Here is a 12,964-nt window from a genome sequence, read left to right as displayed (position 1 = left end):
ATTCATTGACTGCATAGGTATCATCTCCTACAGGCTTTGTTGTAACTCACTCTAAGGTCTGATGCAATTCTACCTGATATTCCTGCCTTCAGTTTTTTACTTACCTACGCCTCTTCTCACTTGTGATTGCACAAGTTCCTCAGTTGTTGGTAGAGGGATGGGGTAGGATATTATTTCTTTATTGAAGACTCATCTCTTCAGTAGGTCCTATGATTGAGTGTAGTCTGGCCCAGGGGTGTGAAGGTGAACGGAAAGGCACTGGAGCAACGAACCGCCCTTGCTGTCTCTGCCTGGCCGGTTCCCCTCGCTCCACTGGGATTCTCTGCCTCTAACCCTATTACGGGGGCTGAGTCACTGGCTTACTGGTGCTCTTCCATGCCGTCCCTAGGAGGGGTGCATCACTTGAGTGGGTTGAGTCACTGACGTGATCTTCCTGTCCGGGTTGGCGCCCCACTCGGGTTCGTGCCGTGGGGGAGATCTTCGTGGGCTATTCTCAGCCTTGTCTCAGGGTAGTAAATTGGTGGTTTGAAGATATCGCTCTAGTGGCGTGGGGGCTGTGCTTTGGCAAAGTGGGTGGGGTTATATCCTGCCTGGTTGGCCCTGTCCGGGGGTATCGTCAGACGGGGCCACAGTGTCTCCCGACCCCTCCTGTCTCAGCCGCCAGTATTTATGCTGCAATAGTTTGTTTCGGGGGTCTCTCTCTCTCTCTATCAGCCCTAGGACCATGCCTCAGGACTACCTGGCCTGATGACTCCTTGCTGTCCCCAGTCCACCTGGTCATGCTGCTGCTCCAGTTTCAACTGTTCTGCCTGCGGCTATGGAACACTGACCTGTTCACCGGACGTGCTACCTTGTCCCAGACCTGCTGTTTTCGACTCTCTCTGTCACGCCCTGACCTTAGTATTCTTTGTTTTCTTTATTATTTTGGTTAGGTCAGGGTGTGACATGGGTGATGTATGTGTTTTTGTTCCTGTCTATGTATTAGTTGCTTGTGTCTGCACTTACAGTGGGGAAAACAAGTATTTGATACACTGCCGATTTTGCAGGTTTTCCTACTTACAAAGCATGTAGCGGTCTGTAATTTTTATCATAGGTACACTTCAACTGTGAGAGACGGAATCTAAAACAAAAATCCAGAAAATCACGTTGTATGATTTTTAAGTAATTAATTTGCATATTATTGCATGACATAAGTATTTGATCACCTACCAACCAGTAAGAATTCCAGCTCTCACAAACCTGTTCGTTTTTCTTTAAGAAGCCCTCCTGTTCTCCACTCATTACCTGTATTAACTGCACCTGTTTGAACTCGTTACCTGTATAAAAGACACCTGTCCACACACTCAATCAAACAGACTCCAACCTCTCCACAATGGCCAAGACAAGAGAGCTGTGTAAGGACATCAGGGATAAAATTGTAGACATGCACAAGGCTGGGATGGGCTACAGGACAATAGGCAAGCAGCTTGGTGAGAAGGCAACAACTGTTGGCGCAATTATTAGAAAATTGAAGAAATTCAAGATGACGGCCAATCACCCTCGGTCTGGGGCTCCATGCAATATCTCACCTCGTGGGGCATCAATGATCACGAGGAAGGTGAGGGATCAGCCAAGAACTACATGGCAGGAACTTGTCAATGACCTGAAGAGAGCTGGGACCACAGTCTCAAAGAAAACCATTAGTAACACACTACACCGTTATGGATTAAAATCCTGCAGCGCACACAAGGTCCCCCTGCTCAAGCCAGCGCATGTCCAGGCCCGTCTGAAGTTTGCCAATGACCATCTGGATGATCCAGAGGAGGAATGGGAGAAGGTCATGTGGTCTGATGAGACAAAAATATAGCTTTTTGGTCTAAACTCCACTCGCCATGTTTGGAGGAAGAAGAAGGATGAGTACAACCCCAATAACACCATCCCAACGTGAAGTATGGAGGTGGAAACATCATTCTTTGGGGATGCTTTTCTGCAAAGGGGACAGGACGACTGCACCATATTGAGGGGAGGATGGATGAGGCCATGTATCGCGAGATCTTGGCCAACAACCTCCTTCCCTCAGTAAGAGCACTGAAGATGGGTCGTGGCTGGGTCTTCCAGCATGAAATCGACCCGAAACACACAGCCAGGGCAACTAAGGAGTGGCTCCGTAAGAAGCATCTCAAGGTCCTGGAGTGGCCTAGCCAGTCTCCAGACCTGAACCCAATAGAAAATCTTTGGAGGAAGCTGAAAGTCCGTATTGCCCAGCGACAACCCCGAAACCTGAAGGATATGGAGAAGGTCTGTATGGAGGAGTGGACCAAAATCCCTGGTGCAGTGTGTGCAAACCTGGTCAAGAACTACAGGAAATGTATGATCTCTGTAATTGCAAACAAAGGTTTCTGTACCAAATATTAAGTTCTGTTTTTCTGATGTATCAAATACGTATGTCATGCAATAAAATGCAAATTAATTACTTAAAAATCATACAATGTGATTTTCTGGATTTTTGTTTTAGATTCCATCTCTCACAGTTGAAGTGTACCTTTGATAAAAATTACAGACCTCTACATGCTTTGTAAGTAGGAAAACCTGCAAAATCGTCAGTGTTTCAAATACTTGTTCTTCCACTGTATATTACATAGGGTCACGTTAATTTATGTTTTGTAAGTTTGTTTAGTGTTTCTTCGTCTTCATTAAAGAAGTATGTATTCATCTTACGCTGCGCCTTGGTCTCCTCCATACATTGAACGTGACAGAATAACCCACCAAACAAAGGCCCAAGCAGCGTGAAAGGGAGGAACAGCGCTTGGTGAAAAGACGGACCTGGGACGAGATACTGGACGGTAAAGGATCCTGGACGTGGGAGGAGATACTGGCAGGAGAGGATCACTTACCATGGAGGCAGTTGGAGTTAGCACGGGAGGAACAGCGACGATATAAGGGTACACGGCTAGCACGGAAGCCCGAGAGGCAGCCCCAAGATTGTGAGGTAGGAGACCTGAGCCAACTCCTCGTGCTTACTGTGGGGAGTGTGTTACTGGTCAGGCACAGTGTTATGCAGAGATGCGCACGGTGTCTGCAGTGCGCATTTCTAGCCCGGTGCGCTCTATTCCAGCTCATCGCATTGGCCGGGCTAGAATGGGCATCCAGCCAGGAAGGAGGGTGCTCAGCGCTCCTGGTCTCCAGTATACCTCCATGGACCAGGATATCCTGCGCCGGCTCTGCGTACTGTGAGTCTGCACAGCTCTGTGCGTCCTGTGCCAGCGCCCTGCATTTGCAGGGCAAGTATAAACATCCAGCCAGGACGGGTTGTGTCAGCTCTACACTCTAGACCTCCAGTACGCCTCCACAGCCCAGTACGCCCTGTGCCTGCTCCCCGCACTCGCCCTGAGATGCGTGTCCCCAGCCCAGTACCACCAGTGCCAGTGCCAACACCACGCACCAGGCTTCCTGTGCGTCTCCAGAGCCCTGTACGCCCTGTTCCTCCTCCCCGCACTCGCCCTGAGGTGCGTGTCATCAGCCTGGTACCACCAGTGCCGGTACCGCGCACCAATTCTCCAGTGCGTCTCCAGGGTCCAGTACTCCATGTTCCTGCTCCTCGCACTCGCCCTGAGGTGAGTGTCCCCAGCCCGGTACCACCAGTGCCGGCACCATGCACCAGGCCCACAGTGCGCCTCGCCAGTCCAGAGCATCCGGCGACAGTACCCAGTCCAGAGCGTCCGGCGACAGTACGCAGACCGGAACCTCCTACGACGGGCCTCAGACCGGAGCCTCCTACGACGGGCCGCAGACCGGAGCCTCCTACGACAGAGTCTCCCTCCAGTCCGCCAGAGTCTCCCTCCAGTCCGGATCCGCCAGAATCTCCCTCCAATCCAGAGGCGCCACTCACGCCAGACTCGACCATCAGTCCAGTGGCGTCCTCTAGTCTGTGGTCGGCGGTGAGGGTTCCCGCTCCAGAGACATTAAGTAAGTGTGACGAGTCAGAAGTGGAGCGGGGTCCACGTCCCGAGCCAGAAACGCCACCTCGGAGTTATGCCCACCCAGACCCTCCCATATAGGCTTAGGTGTGCAGCCGGGAGTCCGCACCTTTGGGGGGGGGGGGGGTACTGTCACGCCCTGACCTTAGTATTCTTTGTTTTCTTTATTATTTTGTTTAGGTCAGGGTGTGACATGGGTGATGTATGTGTTTTTGTTCCTGTCTAGGGGTTTTGTATGTCTATGGGTGTTTACTAGTCTAGGTGTTATGTATGTATTTGTGTATTTGTGAGACGTAGAGTAGGTGAATGGATGATCTCCGCATGTATGGTTCCCACCGTGAAGCATGGAGGAGGAGGTGTGATGGTGCTTTGCTGGTGACACTGTCAGTGATTTATTTAGAATTCAAGGCTGTTGGAAAAGCATTCCAGGTGAATCTGGTTGAGAGAATGCCAGAGTGTGCCTCATGAGGTATTGGTTGGTCTCATAAAGGCAAGGCAACCATACTGCCGAGCACCATTACAGCTGCTAACGTTACAGCTGAGCGTCATTACAGTTCTATCACTCTCAAACAGAGAAATGCACATGAAACGTTAGCTAGCCGCCAATGCAAAACGTAAATACGTTCTAAAATGTAAGTTAATTCTAAATGATAATGACTCTCAAAAACACACATGCTTATGTCAATATCCTGACTGGTTTTATAAGGTAAATACCATGTACACCTTAGTTACTTATGAAGACAGCCATATCATTTAGATAGCATAAAGCTAACCCGGATTTTCCATTCATAAACATCACAGCTAACATTAACTGGCTAGCTAGCTACTGTAGCTGGCGCAATGTCTTGGTACTGCAACCTGTCAAGCAGAAAACAGGCCATCTCTGCATCTGACTTCAACCCTTTTAAGGGCCATAACTTTACTCCAGCGATAAAAATTGTTATCTATATTTACTCTTTTTGGCACATGTTTCCGCAACCAGTGGGGCTGGATGCTTGCCTAAAAAATCCAGTCACTGGCGTTTGGGACTAGTACTAAGTGAATGTTAGAGTTGTGTGAGTGTTGAAGTTAGGTGTTAAGAGATTGAAATTTGGATAAGTGGTAAGGTGAAGTTCAACAAACGACTGAACTGTGGATAATAAGAGGATTGAAATTTGGATAATAAGATATATTATTAGTACTGAGTGGTTGGAGTGATTAGATAGTAAGTTTCAATATATAACGTTATCTAGGGGTTCCATCCACCACCGCCCATCGTAGTCTGGGACTACTAGTAATAGCACGAGGTGTTATTGAGCACGGGGTGTTGTTTCATATGTATAGGAAATAGCGGCAAGTCTATAGGCATTTCTGGGAATTGTCTATGTGGTCTGGGACCACTGTACCATAGTTCTGTGAGGCTAGAGTGTACCATGTTCTCTGCAAGGCTAGAGAACCGTTGAAGATACATATGGAGTGGTGTAGATATGAATACCTAAGACTTCTGTGTGATGTGAAAGAGGTGCATGTCTGAATGAATACCCCAACAGTTCCGTGTGAGTTTTTCGATCTATAACGTTATCTAGGGGTTCTGTGATCCACCACCCGTCAATCTACAGGTAATGAGCACTGACAGGAGAAGCCATTGAAAAGTATGGGAGGGTAAGAGCTGATACGGGTAAGGGCTGTTCATTGATGCCACCTGACACAGATTTCCTCGAGAACATGATACAGTTGAAGTCGGAAGTTTACATCCAACTTAGCCAAGTACATTTAAACTCAGTTTTTAACAATTAGCCTATTGGAAGTATGCTTTGGGTCATTGTCCATTTGGAAGACCCATTTGAGACCAAGCTTTAACTTTCTGACTGATGTCTTGAGATGCTGCTTGAGATGCTCTCAACCTTTAAGTCTTTACTGAAGACTCATCTCTTCAGTGGGTCATATGATTGAGTGTAGTCTGGCCCAGGAGTGGGAAGGTGAACGGAAAGGCTCTGGAGCAACGAACCGCCCTTGCTGTCTCTGCCTGGCCGGTTCCCCTCTTTCCACTGGGATTCTCTGCCTCTAACCCTATTACAGGGGCTGAGTCACTGGCTTACTGGGGCTCTCTCATGCCGTCCCTGGAGGGGGTGCGTCACCTGAGTGGGTTGATTCACTGATGTGGTCATCCTGTCTGGGTTGGTCCCCCCCCCTTGGGTTGTGCCGTGGCGGAGGTCTTTGTGGGCTATACTCAGCCTTGTCTCAGGATGGTAAGTTGGTGGTTGAAGATATCCCTCTAGTGGTGTGGGGGCTGTACTTTGGCAAAGTGGGTGGGGTTATATCCTTCCTGTTTGGCCCTGTCCGGGGGTGTCCTCGGATGGGGCCACAGTGTCTCCTGACCCCTCCTGTCTCAGCCTTCAGTATTTATGCTGCAGTAGTTTGTGTCGGGGGGGCTAGGGTCAGTTTGTTATATCTGGAGTACTTCTCCTGTCCTATTCGGTGTCCTGTGTGAATCTAAGTGTGCGTTCTCTAATTCTCTCCTTCTCTCTTTCTTTCTCTCTCTTGGAGGACCTGAGCCCTAGGACCATGCCCCAGGACTACCTGACATGATGACTCCTTGCTGTCCCCAGTCCACCTGGCCGTGCTGCTGCTCCAGTTTCAACTGACCTGAGCCCTAGGACCATGCCCAGGACTACCTGACATGATGACTCCTTGCTGTCCCCAGTCCACCTGACCGTGCTGCTGCTCCAGTTTCAACTGTTCTGCCTTATTATTATTCGACCATGTTGGTCATTTATGAACATTTGAACATCTTGGCCATGTTCTGTTATAATCTCCACCCGGCACAGCCAGAAGAGGACTGGCCACCCCACATAGCCTGGTTCCTCTCTAGGTTTCTTCTTAGGTTTTGGCCTTTCTAGGGAGTTTTTCCTAGCCACCGTGCTTCTACACCTGCATTGCTTGCTGTTTGGGGTTTTAGGCTGTGTTTCTGTACAGCACTTTGAGATATCAGCTGATGTACGAAGGGCTATATAAATAAATGTGATTTGATTTGCTTCACTATATCCACATCACTTTCCTCCCTCATGAAGCCATCTATTTTGTGAAGTGCATCAGTCCCCCCCTACAACAAAGCAACCCCACAACATGATGCTGCCACCCCTGTGCTTCACGTTGGGATGGTGTTCTTCAGCTTGCAAACCTCCCCCTTTTTCCTCCAAACATAACAATGGCCAAACAGTTCTATTTTTGTTTCATCAGACCAGAGGACATTTCTCCAAAAAGTACGATATTTGTCCCCATGTGCAGCTGCAAACTGTAGTCTGGCTTTTTTATTGCGGTTTTGGAGCAGTGGCTTCTTCCTTGCTGATCGGCCTTTCAGGTTCTGTCGATATTGGACTCGTTTTACTGTGGATATAGATACTTTTGTACTGGTTTCCTCCAGCATCTTCACAGGGTCCTTTGCTGTTGTTCTGGGATTGATTTGCACTTTTTGCACCACAGTACGTTCATCTCTAGGAGACAGAACGCATCTCCTTCCTGAGAGGTGTGGCGGCTGCGTGGTCCCATGGTGTTTGTACTTGCGTACTATTGTTTGTACAGATGAACGTGGTACCTTCAGGCATTTGGAAATTGCTCCCAAGGATGAACCAGACTTGTGGAGGTCTACAATTGTTTTTCTGAGGTCTTGGCTGATTTCCTCTGAATTTCCCATGATGTTAAGCAAAGAGGCACTGAGTTTGAAGGTAGGCCTTGAAATACATCCACAGGTACACCTCCAATTCACTCAAATGATGTCAATTAGCCTATCAGAAGCTTCTAAAGCCATGACATCATTTTCTGGAATTTTCCAAATTGTTTAACCGTCTTTAGAAACTTGTTTCAGGCTTCTGCTATAAATGAGGGGGAAATGGGAGCAGAATGAGTCAGTGGTCTGGCAGAGTGTCTCAGGCTCGTGACGCACGGTCCCGACAGAGTTAGCTCTCGTTCCAGTGCTTTTCTTCAGACAATGGAATTCTACGGTTGGAACCTTATTGATGATTTATGTTAAAAACATCCTAAAGTTTGATTCCATACATTGTTTGACTTGTTTCTACGACCTGTAACGGAACTTTTCAAGTTTTTGTCTGGACGTAGTGCTCGCACCTCATGAAGATGGACTACTGGGCTGAACACGCTAACAACACATGGCTTTTTGGACATAAATGATGGACTTTATGGAACAAATCAGTCATTTATTGTCAAACTGGGATTCCTGGAAGTGCCTTCTGAGGAAGATCATCAAAGGTAAGTGAATATTTATAGTGTTATTTCTAACTTCTGTTAACTCCAACATGGCAGATATTTATTTGGCTGGATTGGGCTCTGAGCGCCGTTCTCAGATTGTTTTTTCCGTAAAAGAAATTGAAATCTGAAAATGAGTTTTAAATACTCCAACCTAAGTGTATGTAAACTTCCGACTTCAACTGTATACTCTTGGGCTGGCTGCGCTGTGATCATTGCTGGTGGTGTGGATGTGAATACCTAAGTTGTTTTATAACGTTATATAGGGATTCTGTGTGATGTGAAGATATGAAAGGAGAGAGTACTATTACTGAATATGCTGTATGAATAGTATAATGGGTTACTATAAATTTGATAGAGTAACAGTGGAAATAGTTATAATAATACACAACTTGCATACCCACACGTAGATGTATGTAAGGGGTGTAAAAGTATTCTGAGAAATGTTCAGTGTGGTCCCTTTATGGATCATGTGATAAAGATAAGGTTAAAGCATTGTATGACTGCCTAAAGGGTCTGTAATATAAAGTCTCAGACAAAGATTGGCGCATATCCACTTTTGGTAAATGTACAGGACTTCACTTACCCCTAACCAATAAAACTAGAGATGATAACTAACCTTAAGGCCCAGTCTATCCTGTCTCCGGTGCCAGACTTATTATGAACAGAACACTGCATCTACAGTGGGTTGATAGGCAGTGCTAGTCCAGTTATAATAGACATGGCCCCAGAAAGAAACCCTAGTCTAGAGAGCTATCTCAAAAAGGAAGCTTCCTCCAAAAGTTTCTCTCTTCCCTTATCTCTTATATTTTATAAATTTGGCGCATTACATGTTCATCTTAAAATAATAGACATTTAATAAGTGTGAAGCAGAAAGTGAATATCAAACAAAAATGAATAATAAATATTATAAGTAACATTGTAAGGGTAGACTAAAATGCCAACAATGCCTTCCAATTTGGAGAAAGTTATCATGTTTGTTTTGTTTGTTTTAAACCCTTACAATAGCAGTAAAAGCAGAACATTGTTTGAGAGTGATCCATGCGTATTAGCAGTAGTAATTTAGAGGGTCTTCCTATTGGGAAGAAAGGGTCCTAGTTGAAGGAAACAGAAATGGAGACTAGTGAAAGTAACAAAGTGAATGGCAATATTAGTGGCTTTCAGATAGCACACTAATAATGCCACATTTTAGTAATTTGAAGAAGCTGAAGTTTCAATACAAAGTTGCATTACGAACAGAGGGACAGATATTAAATTAGAGGCTGCCATCTGGTGTTTGGGTTAGAGATAAGCTTCCTGTGGACAAATAGATAAGCCGCCAGTGAAAATAAGTGGTACTCACTGAACTCAAACAGGCTGTAAGGGATACGTTGCGACATTTGGGACAGAGGTATGAGTAATTGAATAAGAGACGTTTTGACCATTTTCAATGATTATTCCTCAATTATATAGTTTTGGTAACACGAGTAATTTAAGTAAGAAGATAATGTCATCTAAAACAATAATCTGTTTTCAATACGTGGAACTGTGTCCAAAATTGAAGTAAATCCAAGTAAATGTTTCAGTACCGAGTATTGAGTTGATAAGCCAGCGCCTACTTTTTGAGGGACATATCAGGGACATATCAGATTTGATAAACAACAGGTTTCATATTTTGACTAGTTGATGTCAAAGGGGCAGTCAGCAACAAGTCAATGCAACAAGTCAAAATGATAAGAAAGTGCCTATGTTGCTTAACAGGATACTGTATCTGAAGTACGATTCTGTATATGTATGGTTTTATCAAGACTTCCTGCCCAAGATGCAGTAAGCTCGATTACGATTTTTTTTTACACAGTTCCAAATTAAGTAAGGCTTGGCCATTTTGTTTGTTTTTACCACACATGCCAGCACCCACACACAACCCACCTGCTATTAATATTTGTCATTTGTGTTAATACCGTGTTTGATTTATTATGTTGGGTCTTTATATTTGGTTTTAGTGGGTTCTTCGTAGGTTGGGAAAAAATGCACCTTAAAGGGCACACAAATAACATTTTCTGAAGTTTAAATTTTCCGGATTTTGGTTGCACACATGCAAATACTCCTGATAAGAAATGTACTGAAAAACCCAATGTAAACCTGGGACAGAAATGTTTGAAATGTCTTTAGATAATGAGTCTGAATACAGGGAAAGAAAAGGCAAAGACAAATTCACTTACTGGGGTTGAATAACCTCATTAAGACTAGAGACATTGGGTGAGATTTAAATGTAATATGTAAACACTTATAATTAGGAAGAAGTTTATAATTTATCAATAGTCATATGTGTGATTCAGACCATGAGAAGGAGAGAGCGCTGCCCCTGAATGAGGGAAACCTGTCTCTAGTCTATTTTACTACGCCTTGAATGACCTTATGGGATACAATTATTTCCTTCTGGAGTTATCAAGGGTTGTAATTAAATTTGGATTTGTTCTTCCAATTAGTACAAATGTTATTTAACTGGCAGTGTTGTTGTTTTTTGGACACATGAATCCCGATGTGAGTCATGTGTCCAAAGGGAGAATTACCAGTCCCCCGGGGCCCTTTGGTAAATATGCAAATGTATTTTGTTTACATGCCTGCCTGTACAAGGAAAACATATATGTTGGTAATGGTTGACAGTTACTCCAAATGGATTGAAGTATTCCCGGGGTCAAACACTTTCTTGCAATTATCTAGTAATGTCTCTGTACTACAGAATGTATCAGATTGTTGGGTTTGTGGATTGTTACCAGACAGTACTTGCTATACCCCTCGGTGCATATGAAATATTGATGTGGACCAAAGCAAGTAACCTTACAGACAGAGAGCTTGATTGGGTAAAGGATAAGTTGTTTTATATGAATAAGTGTTTTGTTTGTTTTGTTACAGACAGAGAGCTTGATTGGATAAAGGATAAGGTGTTTATATGAAGAAGTGTATTGCTGTTGTTGTTTTTTTGTAACACAAATCGCACCAGTTTGGGTCTGCAGGAACAGCCCTCTAACTCCCTGACCCTGTATCTTTGCGGTGAGGTTGCCAATGTGATAGGGGAGGAGAAGCCTATTTTCAAAAATGGTTTCAACAGTGCGTTGTTATTCTCTTTGACATTTGTATTAAGAATATTAGTGGTATTAATAATTTGTCATACAGTGACTAGTTTGTCTGGATTTCCTGAATCAGAAATACCCTGAAACTAAACTGTTGTTCTGGTCTGTCCTCTCTCGAGGTTATGGCGAAGGTGACCACAGATGGTATCTATCAAGACTTCATGGAAGGGATAATTAGACCGAGTGAGCCTCAAGCCCTCTAACCGGCTGAAGTGATGGCAACAATGGCGTTCACTATGGCCCCTGTCCTTCACCACTTCTACCGGAGACCTGAGTCCGAGTCAGCAACCTGTGCACAGCATCCAATCTAAGCTATCAACTGCTTTTTCTCTCAGAGGAGTGCGGCATGAGTCCACGTGGAGTGAGCATAGAGAGAGATCCCGTCCAGACATCTCTCATGGTTCTGTGTACTGGTCGGAAAATGGAGAAGACATAATGGACTGTAAAGGATGGTGGCAGCTCAGGTGAGAGATTCATCTGCTGTTTGCAAAATCAGATTTTTCCTCCGATATTGAAATTGGAACATTATCAAGGGCCATCTACATTGAACATGTGCCATTGGTAGGTCAAACTGAAGAAGAAAATGAAGAAACGCAAGAAGAATGAATGCCAGGGAGGGGGTGGTCAACCGTGCCCATAATTGATTTAGGCTTGTCCAAAATGGTTTATTTGGGGTATCAGGTTGATTGTGGAGGTCTGCACACTGCGAAATTCATAGTAATTTAGACAAAAAAATGCATTGAGATACCAATTTGTCATTAACATGCCAATCGCAACAAAAGCTCCATCTGATGTGTCATTGCCAGAATCCATAAATGAAAGTGTCTGTGTTTTTATGAAGCATATGTGTAACTGTATCATTCTACTGCAATGGTTTTACAAGTAAGGGCTATGGAATTACGATCAGTTACTAGTTGGATTGTACAACCCAGAATGAAGGGTTTGAAAGTGTCTGTGGTTTTATGAATTGATTTAGTTTACTTATGATGCATTTTGATAGAAGCTCCTTTGATAGAAGCTATAATCTGATGCTTACCTTAAAAAGCAGGGAATGTGAGGGAAAATGTTGTCTGAAGAGATAGCATTGAATTGTACACAGCATCTCCTTTCCCTCTATCTTGGTTCATGCAGGTGACTGTGACCACCTCCTCAGACCAATTGGCAGTACGCCCAGAACATTGTTCAGGGAATCAAAAGGGATATCTCAGTTTCAAGGTCTCAGCCTGGAGAGAAGCCGCCTTGTGAGGTATTGGTCGATCACATACAGGAACCAAATATTAATTATGAATTAATTATGAGTAATGTAAATCCTGCAAATATAACTTGTCTGTGTAAGCAGTATATGAGAACAGGACTGCCCCAACTGACATGTACTATGGTGCATTAAGTTTGTTGGAACATCTCCAGCTTGCTGATAATAAAACATTATTAATTTAATATTGACTTCAGCTGCCCCTGGTGGTAATTTCCACGACACCAAGATAATCCATCCACCTGACAGGTGTGGCATATCAAGAAGCTGACAAAACAGCATGATCATTACACAGGTGAACCTTCTGCTGGGGACAATAAAAGACCACTCTAAAATGTGCAGATTTATCACACAACACAATGCCACAGATGTCTCAAGTTGAGGGAGCGTGCAATTGGCAT

At 44.5% G+C, this 12,964-nt stretch overlaps 1 long non-coding RNA gene across 2 annotated transcripts; it reads left to right on the top strand.

Moving 5' to 3' along the window:
- Positions 1-9,514: 9,514 nt before the first annotated feature.
- On the top strand, positions 9,515-12,754 carry LOC110526498 (uncharacterized). Of its 2 annotated transcripts, none has more exons than XR_016496490.1 (3): positions 9,515-9,588; positions 11,431-11,775; positions 12,443-12,754. It is a non-coding gene; the product is annotated as an uncharacterized LOC110526498 (long non-coding RNA). The 2 variants fall into 2 exon arrangements; XR_016496488.1 differs by having other exon boundaries at positions 11,877-12,754.
- Positions 12,755-12,964: the final 210 nt, after the last annotated feature.

This window comes from Oncorhynchus mykiss, chromosome 1, assembly GCF_057628025.1.
Source record: "Oncorhynchus mykiss isolate SJ-2025 chromosome 1, ASM5762802v1, whole genome shotgun sequence".
Taxonomy (NCBI): domain Eukaryota; kingdom Metazoa; phylum Chordata; class Actinopteri; order Salmoniformes; family Salmonidae; genus Oncorhynchus; species Oncorhynchus mykiss.
Note: the sequence above shows the minus strand (reverse complement) of the source record. Positions and strands in the feature narration are given on the sequence as shown.